Raw genomic sequence first — 15205 nt, forward strand, 5'->3', positions numbered from 1 at the left:
TGATAAAGTTGTTAGTTTATTGATTTTGTTGGTTAGGACTTTTGTGGTTAGCTTAAGTGCGGTGTTCAATACATTTATACCTCTATAATTGTTGGAGTCTTCTTTGTCTCCGTTCTTGAACATTGGTATCATGATTCTGTTTCTCCATGTGTCTGGTATCTAGCAGTGCAATATTAGTTTTTGTATAAGTTTTGTCATCTCTAGGGTTATACTTTCTCCTCCATATTTTAGAAGCTCGTTGGTTATTCCGTCTGGTCCTGGTGACTTTCTGTTTTTGAGTGAATTTATGGCTATCTCTACTTCCTGAAAACTGACTTCAATTTCGTGTCTTAATTTAGGTAGGTTATTGTTTTGATTATTATTTTCTTTTCCTTTAAACAGTTCCGTCAAGTATATTTCCCATCCCTTTGTTGGTATGTTATTGTATTCCTTCAATTCTGCCATTTTTTCCGTTGGTTTTTTATGAATCTCCATATTTGTTTTTGTATTCCGTAGAAGTAGCTTTTTATCCTTTTTCTAAACTGTTGCCAGTGTTCATTTTTTGTTCTTCTTACCAATTGCTTTGTTTCATTTCGTATTCTTCTATAGGTGTTTCTGGATTTCGGAGTGTTTGATGTTTTGTACTTCATGTAAGTCTCTCGCTTCTCTTTACATTTCTCTTTTATTTCTTTTCTGAACCATGGTGTATTGTTGTTGTTTCTTTTGTTCAGTATGACTTTGCGTTTTCCTAGAGCTTCTGTTGCTGCCTCTTCAATGTTGTTTTTAATTTTCTCCCGGCTCGCGTTTATATCTTCGATGTCGTCTATTTATTTCAGCTGTATTTTCTGTGCTAGCGTCCTTTGGTACATTTCTCTTGTAGAATCGTTCCATAGCGTATCTATATTAAATTTTTCCTCGGTGATTTCCTGTATAAAATGTTTTGGTGTTATTTTCATTTTCATTTTTGCTAGGACTAGTTTGTGTTCACTCCCTGCGTCTGCCGAGTTTAAAGTTCGAATATCTAGAATCTGCTTTGGGTGGATTTTTCTATTAGTGACTGTAAAGTCAATCATAGATTTGTGCCCCCTGGAGTTTTCAAACGTATATTTATACTGAAGCTCAAATAAAAATATCAGGGGTACAATGTTCAATGACAAAATTTAAAACATATATTGCAAAAACTCTGTCAAACAATATTTTATTCTCTTTACGAAAGAAATGTGAGCATGTATGGCTATTTAAACAAACAACTATGTATCTGCATATATCTTTTGTCAAAAATAAATGGTCGGTCCTTTAGAATGACGACCGTTAAACTTTTTTCTGTCGCTTTATCTGGCGTGTGGCATGTTTTAACGTCAACCCGCTTGTTGATTAAAAGAAAACATCGCTTTTTCAACTACTTTCCGTCCAGACACATTTTCCCGGGACCGGGCTTTGAGTAAACTCAGTGAGCCGATAATGGGTCTGGTTTTGGCATTGTTTCCTTTTAAATGGCTTTTCTTTGGTTAGCGAAAAACGTCGTTAATTTTGTTGATAAGATTCGTCTCGAATGCGTTTTGTTAATCAAGGATTATGTTCGCATACAATTGTCTACAAAGTATGTTACAGAGTATACAGGATGTTTCATTGGTAAACGGAAATACTTTAAAAGACTAAGTTGAAAATGGTTATTCATTTTTGGAAATACTTTAATAAATAGAGATCACTGAGGCTGTTCTATATAATACAGTGAGCACGTAAAGGTTGGAATAAATTAATTTTCTCGAGAATGGATAATTTTAGAAAATAACCCTGGAACAGGTCAATTTTTATTTTTAAATTACGACTTTTTGGCATATACATCATACTAGTGACGTCACCCATGTGGGCGTGATGACGTCATCGATGATTTTTTTAAATGAGAATAGGTTCGTGTGATAGCTCATTTGAAAGGTAATTCAATTCTCTAGTCAGTAATATAAACATTAACAAAATTATTTATACAGGGTGTCAAAAAAATTTTTTTTGGATAAAATGTATTGACATAAAAAGAAGAATGTATGTGATTTATTTAATTCAAAATACATTTTACTGCTCTCAGAAAACTGAAAAAAATGTTTATTTGAAAAATAATCATTGCTTTTCGCTTAAATTAGATGTTCAAACTGTCACGAGGCTGGTGGGTGGAGGCTTTAATATTGAATTTAAGCAAAAAAACAATATTTATTTGTCAAATAAACATTTTTTACTGTTTTCTGATAGCAGGAAAATGTATTTTGAAATGAATACATTACACACATTCTTCTTTTTATGTCAATAAATTTAATTCAGAAAAATTTTTTTTGGGCACCCTGAATAAATAATTATGTTAATGTTTATATTGCTGAATAGAGAATTGAATTACCTTTCAAATGAGCTATCACACGACCCCCATTTTTATTTAAAAAAATCATCGATGATGTCATCACGCCCAGATGGGTGACGTCACTAGTATGATATAAATGCCAATAAGTCGTAATTTAAAAATAGAAATTGACGTGTTTTGGGATTTTTTTCCAAAATTGTCAATTTTCGAGAAAATGAATTTATTCCAACCTTTACGTGCTCACTGTATATGTACTATATTTATTGTCTCACCAATTTTTATCAGCGAGTTACAGCCTGATTTATCGATTTTGTCCATTTCTCTCTGGACACATAACTTAAGAACCATCTTGTATATTTTTTATATTTAGTATATATATTTAGGTACCCAACCAAACCACCTAAGTACTAATCACAAGAAAAATCCAGGTCCTGGCTAAAAAAAAAAATATAAATTCATTAACATCTTAAAAAACAACTTGTATATTGAAATTTTCAAAATCCGTTCGCATATTTTGAAAAGAGCACAAATAATTAATAGTCTGGGAGGTAGCGTCAAATTTGACCGGAGCAGTTTTGGCATGACTTTTTTTTTGTATAGTCAGTTGTTCCAAAGCTTAATAACACAAAAAGGATTTCCGACGCCGGGAATCGAACCCGACCCGCCTGCGAGCCTGTGTGACAGCCAGTTGTTCTAACCACTACACCATATTATTATGGATGAAAAGGCACGGAGATAAATATTTGACATCTAAGTTGTCGAGTTTTTTCCATTTACTTTCATATTATTTTTTGCCTAAAAGCCCTCAAGTCGCTCCAGCTGACAGATATTTTCGTTATCAAACACGTACTATCTACCATAATAAATTCATAGAATCTGTGCCAAATTCAACGTACAAATTTGACACTACCTCCCAGATTATAATTTAGAGTTTAATCGCTTCAATTTTTTGCCCAAACAATATAATTCCTTAAATTTTGAAATTATATTGAAATCTAAATAAAAAAAAATCTTTTTTTTAAGTATCCCGAATAAAGTACGTGCCTCCTAGTGGCGGGATACGGGCAACAATACATTGGCTTATAGGGCAGTTCTTAAAGTAAGGCTCCTGGCCTATACAGAAAAATGCGGGCGGGTGTGGGGTAATACTGCACTTTGGTTGCATTGGTGGTGTATTGGCTAAACGTGCAAGGCAGGGTAAGGTGCTGATAGAAAAGGCAGTCAGGCATCAAATATCCAAAAAAATTTTCAGGCCATAATAATGAAAAGACCTTCTTTAACGCAATAAAAACTTATACTGAAATGATGGCATCTCCTAAGGTAAAATGTTCCGGAAGTAAAATGAGCCTCCGTTCGGATCTACGGGTGAGGACTATCTCAGGGGGAACACCATTACAGGTTAGAAAAATCAGGATAGGGTCTTGGAATCTTGGTAGTCTTAAAGGTAAGAGTCTGGAGTTAGTGGATGCGCTCAAACGAAGAAGAGTTCAAATTGCTTGTATTCAAGAAACTAGGTGGAAAGGACAAAGGGCGAAAGAACTAGGTAAAGGATACAAATTGTGTTATGTAGGGAGTAGTAACACTAGAAATGGAGTTGGCTGATAGTGAAATGAAAGATAACGTAGTAGAAGTTGTAAGAACGAGTAATAGAATGATGTCAGTGAAATTTGTAATTGATAAAAAGGTATTGAATCTTGTGTATGTATGCTCCCCAAACAGGTCTGGGTGAGAATAAAAGAAGAGCTTTCTATGACCAATTAGGAGACGTACTGAGTGATATTCCAGCAGAGGAGAAAGTTATAATAGGAGGTGATTTCAATGCACATGTGGGCCAACCCAGACAGGATATGAAACAATACATGGTGGGTTAGGCTTTGGAACTAGAAATAAAGCTGGAGATGACATGCTTGAATTAGCAACAGCATTGGATGTGGCGATTGTTAACACATTCTTTAAAAAGAGAGAAACTCAAGTTATTACCTATAAAAGTGGACAACATCAATCCCAAATAGACTAATTTATGATAAGGAAAGAAGACATACGTGAATGCAAGGACTGCAAGGTAATAGTTAGTGAGACAGTAAGTCAACAACATAAGCTGCTTGTTCTGGACATCAAAGTAAAAAGCGAAACTAAACAAAAATATTGGAGACGACCACAAAAAATCAAGTGGTGGCTGCTAAAAGATGAGAAAGAAGGTTTATTCAGGAGAAGAGTAGTAGAAAAAATATGTTGGAACATGAAAGGAAGCCCTAATACAATTTGGAGAAAAATGGCCAGTTATATTGGAGAGACTGCTATTGAAATACTTGGGAAAAGGTCAGGAAAAAAGTTTGAGGATAAAGAGACTTGGTGGTGGTCAAACGAAGTACAAGGAAAAATAAAAGAGAATATTATATAAAAAGTGGCAAGAAACCAGATCCGACACAGATCTTCAAAACTATATGGTGGCTAAAAAGGAAGCGAAAGTAGCAGTAGCAAAAGTCAAAGCAGAAGCGTATTCAAACCTATACGATCAACTTGATACCAGGGAAGGCGAAACCAAGATATATAAAATAGCCAAACAGAGAGCAAAGAAAGCAAAAGATTTTAATCAGATTAGATGTATCCGAGATGAAAATAATAAAATACTAGTTCACGAAAGGGATGTCAAAAAGAGATGGAGAAAATACTTTGACAGCTTATTAAATGAAGAATTTGACAGACAACCTGTAGAGCCAACGGAGACAGTAGCAGCAATGGTCACCAAAATAACAAACGAGGAAGTGGCTCAAGCGCTTCAAAAAATAAAGAAAGGAAAAGCGGTAGGACCAGATGATATTCCTGGGGAAGTATGGAAAACATTGGGAGAGACAGGGACAAGGTGGCTAGCAGGTCTATTTAATTGAATTATGGAAGTTGTACAAATGCCAGACGAATGGAGAAGCAGTATACTGGTACCTGTTTACAAAAACAAGGGAGATATACAACAATGTACAAACTACAGGGCTATAAAACTGCTTAGCCACACCTCGAAAATATGGGAAAGAGTAATTGATAGACGGATACGTGAAGAGACCGAAATATCCGAGAATCAATTTGGCTTTATGCAGGGTTGATCAACACGAGATGCAATTTTCATTATAAGGCAGTTAAGAAATAGAGGAGTAAAGAAACAAACGCTCATGTGGTATTCATTGATCTTGAGAAAGCATATGATAGAGTTCCTCGAGAGATTTTGTGGTGGGCACTCAATAAGAAAGGAGTCATTTCATGTGAAAGTAAGATTGCACCAAGGCTCTGTGCTTAGTCCGTATTTATTCTCATTAGTTTTGGACCAGATAACAGCGAAACTACAGGGTAACATTCCATGGTGCTTAATGTATGCTTATGATGTCGTGTTAGTAGAAAATAGTGAAACAGACTTATAACAAAAACTGGAACAGTGGAGGCAAGCTCTGGAGGAAAAAGGTTTAAAACTTAGTAGGACAAAAACAGAGTATTTTTAATGTTCATTTAAAGATCGAATTACTACAAATAAAATGGTATCTTTAGATGGTGAAATGATTGTGAAAAACAATAGTTTTAAGTACCTAGAATCGGTATTACAGAGTAATGGAGAAATAGGTGAAGATGCATGCAGTAGAATTAGGGCTGGATGAATGAAGTGGAAAGAAGCTAGTGGTGTGTTGTGTGACAGAAAAATGCCAATGAAGCTAAAGGGAGAATTCTCTAAAACAGCCATAAGACCGGCTATGATGTACGGAACTGAATGTTGGGCAGTGAAAAAGAAAGAGGAACAACGAATGCATGTGGCGGAAATGATAATGCTTAGATGGATGCGTGGAGTGACAAAGAATGATAAAATTAGAAATGAGTATATTAGGGGAAGTCTAGGTGTGGCACCAATTGATGCTAAAATGAGAGAGCATAGGTTAAGATGGTTGGGTCATGTTCAACGTCGAGATGTTAATCACCCAATACGAAGAATAGCTGAAATGCAGATTCCTGGAAGGAGTAGGAGAGGAAGACCAAAGAAGACCTTGGGGGAGACGATAAGGCAGGACATGTTGGTAAAGGGGATTGACATTGATGTGACCCAAGATAGAGTTGTGTGGAGAAATGCAATTAGGGAAGCAGACCACGCATAGGGATAAGGCAAAGAGAATGATGATGATGATTGAAATTTTTAAAAACTTATTAACTTTTAATAATAAATGATTAAAGTTAATGAACAAACACCCATTTTAACAATAATCCATAGTTACTCACTACATTCGAACTACCCATTTAGTAATTACAAGAAAAATCCAGGTCCGGATTAACAAATAAAAAACATAAAGTAATTGAGACCTTGAAAAAACACAGTAATTTTGACATTTTCAAAACCTGTTTGCACATTTGAAAAGACCAATATAGATTGCATATATTGCAATTTCTAATAACTCTGAAATTAAAAAGTTGGTTTTTAAAGCACTTTCAATAATAAGTTGATGGATAAATACCTATTTTAAAAATAATCAATAATTATTTACTACATTGGCACGACCCACTTACTAATCACAAGAAAAGTGCAGATCTTGATTTTCAAAAAAATATGTAGTAATTTTGACCTGAAAACGACACCCTGTATATTGAAATTTTCCAAATCCGTTTGCACATTTAGAAAGAGCACAAAAAATTAAGCTTATGGTTAGGTTATATTTTTTGCGCAGACAATTTAATGACTTTAATATTGAAACTATGTTGCAATTTTTAACAACTCTAACAAAAATCTCAATATAATATCAACAGGAACGTCACTAAATTGTCTTCGCAAAAAATTGAAGCTTAGAAGTTAGATGTTTGTCCTCTTGTCAAATGTGCAAACGGATATATATGGATATATAAACTTTAAAAATTTCAATATACAGGGTGTTGATTCAAGGTCACAATTACTTTATATTTTTTCAGGGTCAAAATAATTATTTATACAGGGATTTTTCCTGTAATTAGTTGCTCGTTCCAATGTATGTAGTACCTAAATAATTACTGATAATTTTTAAATAAGTATTTATTCATTAACTTTAATAATTTATTATTAAAATTGCTTTAAAAAAGTGTTTTAAAAACCTGCTTTTTAATTTCAGACTTCTTAAAAATTTCAATATGATATTTAATTTCAAAATGAAAGTCACTAAATTTTCTGCGCAAAAAAATTGAAGCTAGCCTATAAACTCAGTTTGTCTTGCTCTTTTAAATGGGCAAATAGATTTTGAACATTTCAATTACAAGGTGATAATTATTATTTTTTGTTTTTTTTTTGTTAATCAGGACCTGGATTTTTTTGTGATTACTAAATGGGTCGTTTCAATCTGGTTAATAAGTGTGCAATATTTTTAAAATGAGTATTTGTTCATTAACTTTAATAATTTATTATTAAAAGTTATTAATACCTGCTTTTTATTCTTCTTAAAAATTTCAAAATTATTCCAAAATTAGTCATTAAATTATTTGAGCAAACAATTGAGGCTTTTTATTATTAACCTTAATTTTTCTGCCCTTTTCAGTAATATTCAAACGGATTTCGAAAATTTTAATAAACAGGGTGTTTGACGGTTACAATGAATTTATAATTTTTTTTAGTCCGGCCCTGGATTTTTCTTGTGATTAGTAGTTGGGTGGTTTGAGCTCTAAATGAGACATATGTGTACCGAATATCAAAAAAATATACAAGGTGATTCTAAAGTTATGGGTACAGAGAAATGGGCAAAATGTGTAAAATTGATAAAAAACTCTGTAACTCGGTTACAAAAATCGGTAAGGCAATATAAGGTAATAAATGTATACCTACAACCAACTCAGTGACCTCTATTCTCGAAAAAACACATTCTTATAAATCACTTATCCATTGGGATACTTTATACGTCGATTTTTTACATTTCTAGGAAACGTTAACAAACTTGCGTGTTGGTTCCTTTATCCAGCTATTTTATTGCTTTGGATTACACTGTATAAAGCTATTAAATGTTTAATGTTCTTTTATGGGACGATAAGTGCTGAATAAACTTGTTGACTTGCTTACTGGGTTAAAATTTTGTATATTTAGTAGATGAGTGGTAAACTTTTAATAAAATTAATGGATTTGTAACTAGTCCAGGGCGCATCTGTTTGAGATGGATGTTGAGAGGTGACTCATATTTTTTTCCAGAAATTGGAATCAACTCATATAATAATAATAATTGGGTTATCCTTACACTCAAAAAGGTCCGGAACATTGTTTAAATAATCAAAATGTCAAAAAATGAAGGAAAAATTCGATTTCTTTCTTCATTTTTTGATTATAACTTTAAACGTATTCACTTCAGAGAAAAGTTTTTTTTTTATTTGCTAAGTGCTACAATCTGGTCTTTGACCAATGAGTAACTTTTTATCTATCCTATCTTACTAACTACTTAATATCTAAGAGTCACCCTTTGATGTCTTCTTAGTTGTCTTTATTATTACTGGCGCACTTTTTGATTGCGCACTATCACACAAAGCGCTGCTTTTCACTTTATCACGCACTACACCAACACGTTGCTTGCACACTAGTCGCGCAATGCTCCGCTATTAGCTTTGTCGCACACTACACCAACTCGTGAGGTTTGGTCCTCTTCAGTCTTCTTTTCTGGTTTGAGTTGTCCAGGAGCTGGATGGCCTCAATATTTTCGTGGAGAAGAAGTCTTTTTTTATGACTTTCTGCGTGTTTTCGGATTTCTTTGTCGACGGGCTCCATTCGTAGATCCTTGTGGATATCGTCATTACGGATGTACCAGGGTGCGTTAACTATGCCCCTTAATACTTTGTTTTGAAAAGTTTGTATTATTTTTAAGTTTGTCTTTTTTGTACATCCCTACAGTTGGATACCATACGTCCATACTGGTTTTATAACTTGTTTGTAGATTAGCATCTTGTTATACGTTGACAACCCTGAGTATCTTCCCAGTAGCCAGTACAATTTTTTGTATTTAATATTTAATTCTTCCTTCTTTTTCTTTACATGGGCTTTCCAGCGAAGCTTCGTGTCTAGGGTTAAGCCCAGGTATTTGGCTGTGTTGGCATACGGAATGTCTTGTCCATTAATTTTTATTGGTGCGTAGAGAATTTTTTTATTAGTGAAATCAACATGTACTGATTTGCTTTCATTCAATGTAATCTTCCACGTCTTAGTCCATTTTTGGAATTTGCTTATCGCATTTTGTAGTTTATTGGCTGTTTCTACGTTATCTTTACCTACTGCTAATATGGCGGTGTCGTCGGCAAAGGTAGCTAAACAGTAGTTATCGAATTCTGGTAGATCACATGTATAAAGGAGATATAGGACCGGGCCCAATACGCTACCCTGGGGGACTCCGGCTTTTATTTCTTTAAGTTCAGAATAAGCATCATATTGCTTGATTCTGAAATATCTATCAGTTAAGTACGATTTAATTATGTCTGTGTATGATTTTGGAAGAATAGTCTCTAATTTATGAAATAGTCCTTCATGCCAAACACTGTCAAATACCTGGGCAACATCTAAGAATAAAGCGGAACAAACTTTTCTTTCCTCTAGTGCATTTTCTATAATATCGGTGACTCTGTGGAGTTGGTCTATAGTTGAGTGTTTTTGCCTAAAACCAAACTGGTGATTTGGAATTAATTTTTTGTTTACTATAATTGGTTGCAGTCTTCTGAGGAGAAGTTTTTCAAATAATTTAGACATTGTGGGTAGCAGTGATATTGGTCTATAGGAAGAGGTTATATGTGGTGGTTTGCCTGGTTTTGGTATCATTACTATTTCCGCCACTTTCCACAATGAAGGAATATATTTTAATCTGATCGCAGCATTAATTAAATAGGTCAACTTGACAATTGCTTTTCTTGGGAGCTGTTTTAATATTTGTCCTAAAGCCAGGAGTTAAATCAAAGCCAGGAGCTTTTCTCGGGTTTAAATTATACTTGATTTCTTTTATTACTTCTTCTACAGTTAGTGGCATTATGTTCTCTTCTTCTTGCAAATGGTTGCTCTGTAATGCTTCTTCTTCTTGTTGTTGTTGATGCGGTTTAAATATTTTTTCTAGATGTGTAGCAAAGCATTCTGCTTTTTGTTCGCTGCTTCTAGCCCAAGTGCCGTCTTCTTTTTTTATGGGTGGTATTTGCATCATTGGTCTTTTTAATCCATTGGTTGCCTTCCATAGTGAGTATTCTGTGGATCTTTCATTCGTTAGGTTGTTTAAGTATGTCCTAATGGATTCTTCTTTAAATTCTTTAATCTCTCTTTTTAGTTGTTGGGTGAGATTATTTACAATTGTTTTATCTTGAGGAGCTCTACTTTGGAACCATTTTCGTCTTGCTTTCCGTTTTTCGTATACCAGCGTTCTAATTTCTGCCGGGTAGTTGCATCCTTTTAGGCGTCTTTTGATGTCTGGAGTACATTCCCAAGATATTCTTTGGATGTCTTTATTGAATTGGTCAACTTCTTTTTCAATGTCTTTTACGGTTCTAAGAGAAACGTTTAAATTAATTGTTTCTTCTAGCATTTGTCTGAAGCTTATCCAGTCGGTGTACTTATTAGTTAGCGAAGGGTTATTTTCTTTATATATTATGTTTTCGCTTAGTGTTAGTGTTATTGCTGTATGGTCAGAACATAACTTATGACATTCTTCTATTTTCAGGTAGTTTTGCGATATATTTTTGGTTATAAAAAAATCAATTAGGTCAGGTATCTTGTTGGGGTCAGTAGGCCAATAAGTTGGCTTCCCTGTTGACAAGGTTATGGCTCCGTATTCATTCACAGCTTTTAAAAGTTCTCTGCCTTTTGTTGTGGTTAACCTTGAGCCCCAGTGGGTATTTTTAGCATTATAATCGCCTCCTACTATAAATCTATTTCCCAGCTCGGTAAAGAGGTCAATATATTCCTCCTTACTTATTGCATGTTTCGGAGGACTATAGATTACTGCCACTATCAGTGGGTATCTAAGAGTTCTAAGTGTTACTGCAGTTAACTGCACTTTTTCTGTTACGTAGTTTGCTTCTTCGTAATGTCGTAAATTTTCTTTAATTATCACTGCACTTCCTCCTTTTGCATTATTATCAGGATGAATCGCACGATAGACTCTATAACCGTGAAATTTGATAAATGAGTGTTTAGTAAAATGTGTCTCTGAGATGAGGCATACATCTATATTTTCTGTCTGTAGAACTAATTGAAGCTCCTGCTGGTGGTTCAGGAGTCCGTTTGCGTTCCACACTAGTACCTTAATTGAATTAATATTGTTTCGATTTAGGTATAGCTCCTTTGGCACTATATTCTAACCTTTTTAGCCTCTCATCCAGTGTTGTTATGATTTGTTCTTGATTTTCTAGCTTCGCTAATATGAGTTGCAGACTTTGTTCGATATTATTAGTTCGTTCCTCCTTTTTGCCACTTTCCTTTTCATTGTTTACTGCATTGGCAAATGTTAGATTTTCGTTAACTTGCCTGCTTACTGAAGGATGTTTATTAACCCCCCTTTTTTTATCTATTGCTCTATTCCTCATGTTTTGTAATTCAATAGCCACTTTACAGCCACGATAGTTAGCTGGATGCTCTTGTCCACAGTGTACGCATTTATGTTTGACATCTTTTGATTTGGTACACTCCTTAGTATGATGCTTCCCTGTGCATTTGACACATCTCGCTTGTCTGGCGCAAAATTTTTGGGTATGCTCATATGCCTGGCAATTTTTGCATTGAGATATTAATTTGGAGGATTTAAATGGTTGGATTTCGACTTTACATTGTAGTATATGCTGTATACTATGTATTTTATTTATATCTTCGCTATTGTCAAAAGTCACTATGAACATGTCAAGTGGTTCCTTGGTACGCCACTTAATTTTATTTATAGCATTCACTGCTTTAAAACCTCTCCTTACCAATTCTTCAATTATGCTGTCTGGTTTGCACGAATGCGAGAGATATTTGACTATTACCTTAATTGGTCGGGTTCTTTTATCTTCGTATGTGAACCAACTGTGTGGTGTTTGCTCTCGTAGTATTTTTGTCACGCCACGATACGTATCCTCATCGTTGGCTTTAATTTTGAAGTTCTCTTTATTTACCATTTGGATTATAAATTTATTTATACCTATTTCCTTTGTGAGCAGTTCGATAAATTTATTATATTCTTTAATTCCTTCCACTATTATTGGTGGTGTAGGTTGGACTTTTTTTTGTTTAGATTCAAGCCTATTGGTTATTTCTTCATTTTTTGTAGGAGTAGGTGGAGAAAATGAGGTATTCATTATTTTCCTTTTTTTTTGCCTGTTTCTTACCCTTACCCATTCTATTTCTTTAGCCAGTTCCTCTTCATCAGTCTCGTATTCTTGCCTGGGAGAAGGCGTTGCCTCAGTATTTTTAGCGTTATTATTTGATTGATTGCAAATCTGTTTGATTTGATTTTCTAGCATACTTATATGTGTTTGCGTGATCATACTATGTAGTTGATCTTTTTCATTGCTGACTTTTACCCATTCTGTATATAATAATTGTTCGTTTTGGGAACGTTGACAATTTTCTTGAAATAAATTATTATTTTGTTGCATTAAAAACGCTTCGTTTATTGTAGTCGGTTGCATTCCTCCTGCAGCCATATTTATATTTTATTCTTTATCCAAAAACGGTTAATCTGTATTTGTTTTGAATTTAACTTTAATCAACATTTTCGGTAAATGTAATTCTTAAATTATATTATTTAAAATAACCACTTACCGACCTGAATCGAGTGGTCCACAAAAAGAAGTTTCTGTCCAAGTACTAGTTAAGCACTTGGTCTGACATAAAAGTTGCCTAATTAAATTTCCTATAATATAGGTTTGGTTAAAAATTTTAAAATTTGTAACCTTTCTGGCAAAATAGCAATAATTGCGAAAAAAAGCATAAAAAGATGTATTCCCATTTTACGTTTTTCAACAGTTTATGCTATACTTAGGAACATTATATTTTACCCAGACAAACTTTTTGATATAGTAAAACAATATTGTAAATTTTTTTAAGATCGGTGTAACAGATTTTGCAAAATAAATTTTGCAATCCAGTTTCGCAAGAAAAACTCATTTTTTCAAAATGTTGCAGGACTGAAAATAAAGAAGATAGTAAGTTAAAAATTTTTTTACACATGGAAGAATACTGTTCCTTTAATTTTCAATTTGCAAAATTAAAATCTGTTAACTACCACGGCGTCAGGAATTAAAAAAAAAAACATTAATTTTTGGTGCTACGCTCAGGACAGCGGTGTTCGATTTACACAAGTTGACTTCCACCAAAATTTCTTCCAATCTATGTCTAATATATTATTTTCTTACTCTATATTTTGTTGTATTTTAATATTTTAATTCCACAAAAATCAAAATAATTTGATTATTGTTTGTGAAATATTGTTTAAACAATTGCATATTTTTAAAAATAATAAACTTTTATTCTCTAAGTTAAAATATACAAACAAAGAAATTTTTGCTTAAAAAAAGTGTTATTTCAAAGGACAGAGTATGTGTTTTCATTTTCTAATAAATAAATTTATTAATTTATATCGAAATATATTAAAAATTTAAATTTATCAATCATTATCAAAGGTCATTGGAATGTCCAATCAGTGCAAACGTATCCGCTGTCCTGCGCGTAGCACCTAAAATTAATGTTTATTTAAAAAAATTTCTGACACCGTGGTAGTTAACCCATTTTAAATTTGTAAATTGCAAATGAAAGGTACAATATTCTTCTATATGTAAAAAGAATCAACTTGCTGTCTGCTTTATTTTCAGTCCTGCAACATTTTGAAAAATGAATTTTTTTGCGAAAACTGAATTGCAAAGTATATTTTGCAAAATCTATTAATACGATCCTGATAAAATTTATAGTATTGTTTTAATATATAATAAAGTTTTTCTATGTGAAATATGAAGGTCATAATTGTAGCGTAAATGGTTGAAAAACGTAAAATGCGAATACTTGCAAAAAAGGTGACAATTTTTAAAATTTCTAACTAATCCTATATTGTAGGATTAATTACGCAACTTTTATGTCAGTGCATCTTTTCTCGAAAATGAATACCTTTAAAGTTATAATCAGAAAACGAAGAAAGAAATCGAATTTTTCCTTCACTTTTTGACATTTTTATTATTTAAACAATGATTCGGGCCTTTTTAAGTGAAAGGGTAATATAACGCAAATATTATTATTTGAGTTATTTTTAAGCAGTTTCTCCAAAAAAATATGAGTCGCCTCTCAACGTTCAAATGTACTAATAATTTTACAGATGCGCCCTGGTCTAATCATGATAATACAAATACCAGTTGGTAAACGAATATGAAAAATTGGTCAAATGCTTGGGTTATAGTGATAGTGTATTAAATAATTCTTAAAAAATTAAAAATTCTTGGAATTTTCTCTCTAGTAGAAGTATACATAGCATATTTACTATAAGACAAGTTTATTTACAGGACACTAATTTATAAGACGAACAGACTCTAGTTTATACAATTTTTCTGTTTTTGTTTCTCTTCGCGTGACATATCAGAATTATCCGACGTTGGCGATCACCATCGCGGAGGCTTATCGATCTTCTGCAACATGGAATAGTGGTCCTGCATTCAATATTTGAGTCCATTCACGAATTTTTTTAACAAAGGAACTTTTTTTCTTCCTGCACTTCTACAGACCTCTATTTTGCTTTTAAGGAGCAGTTGTAGTATTATTTTATATCGATTTCCTCTCAACATATAATATGTCTCAGATAAGATATTTTCCCGTGCTTAACAGTCTTTAGTAGCAGTTCTGTATCTTTGTTAACCCTCCTGATTACTTCCTCATTAGTTTTTCTTGCTGTTTAAGTTATCTTCAGCATCCGTCTATGAATC

General features: G+C 33.3%; 1 protein-coding gene across 1 annotated transcript in view; it reads left to right on the top strand.

Moving 5' to 3' along the window:
* LOC126880302 (calbindin-32) overlaps window positions 1-15205 on the top strand; it is a 697932-nt gene that overhangs the window by 648186 nt on the left and 34541 nt on the right. The gene's annotated exons all lie outside the window — the stretch shown is intronic.

Source organism: Diabrotica virgifera, chromosome 2, assembly GCF_917563875.1.
Source record: "Diabrotica virgifera virgifera chromosome 2, PGI_DIABVI_V3a".
NCBI classification, from domain to species: Eukaryota; Metazoa; Arthropoda; class Insecta; order Coleoptera; family Chrysomelidae; genus Diabrotica; species Diabrotica virgifera.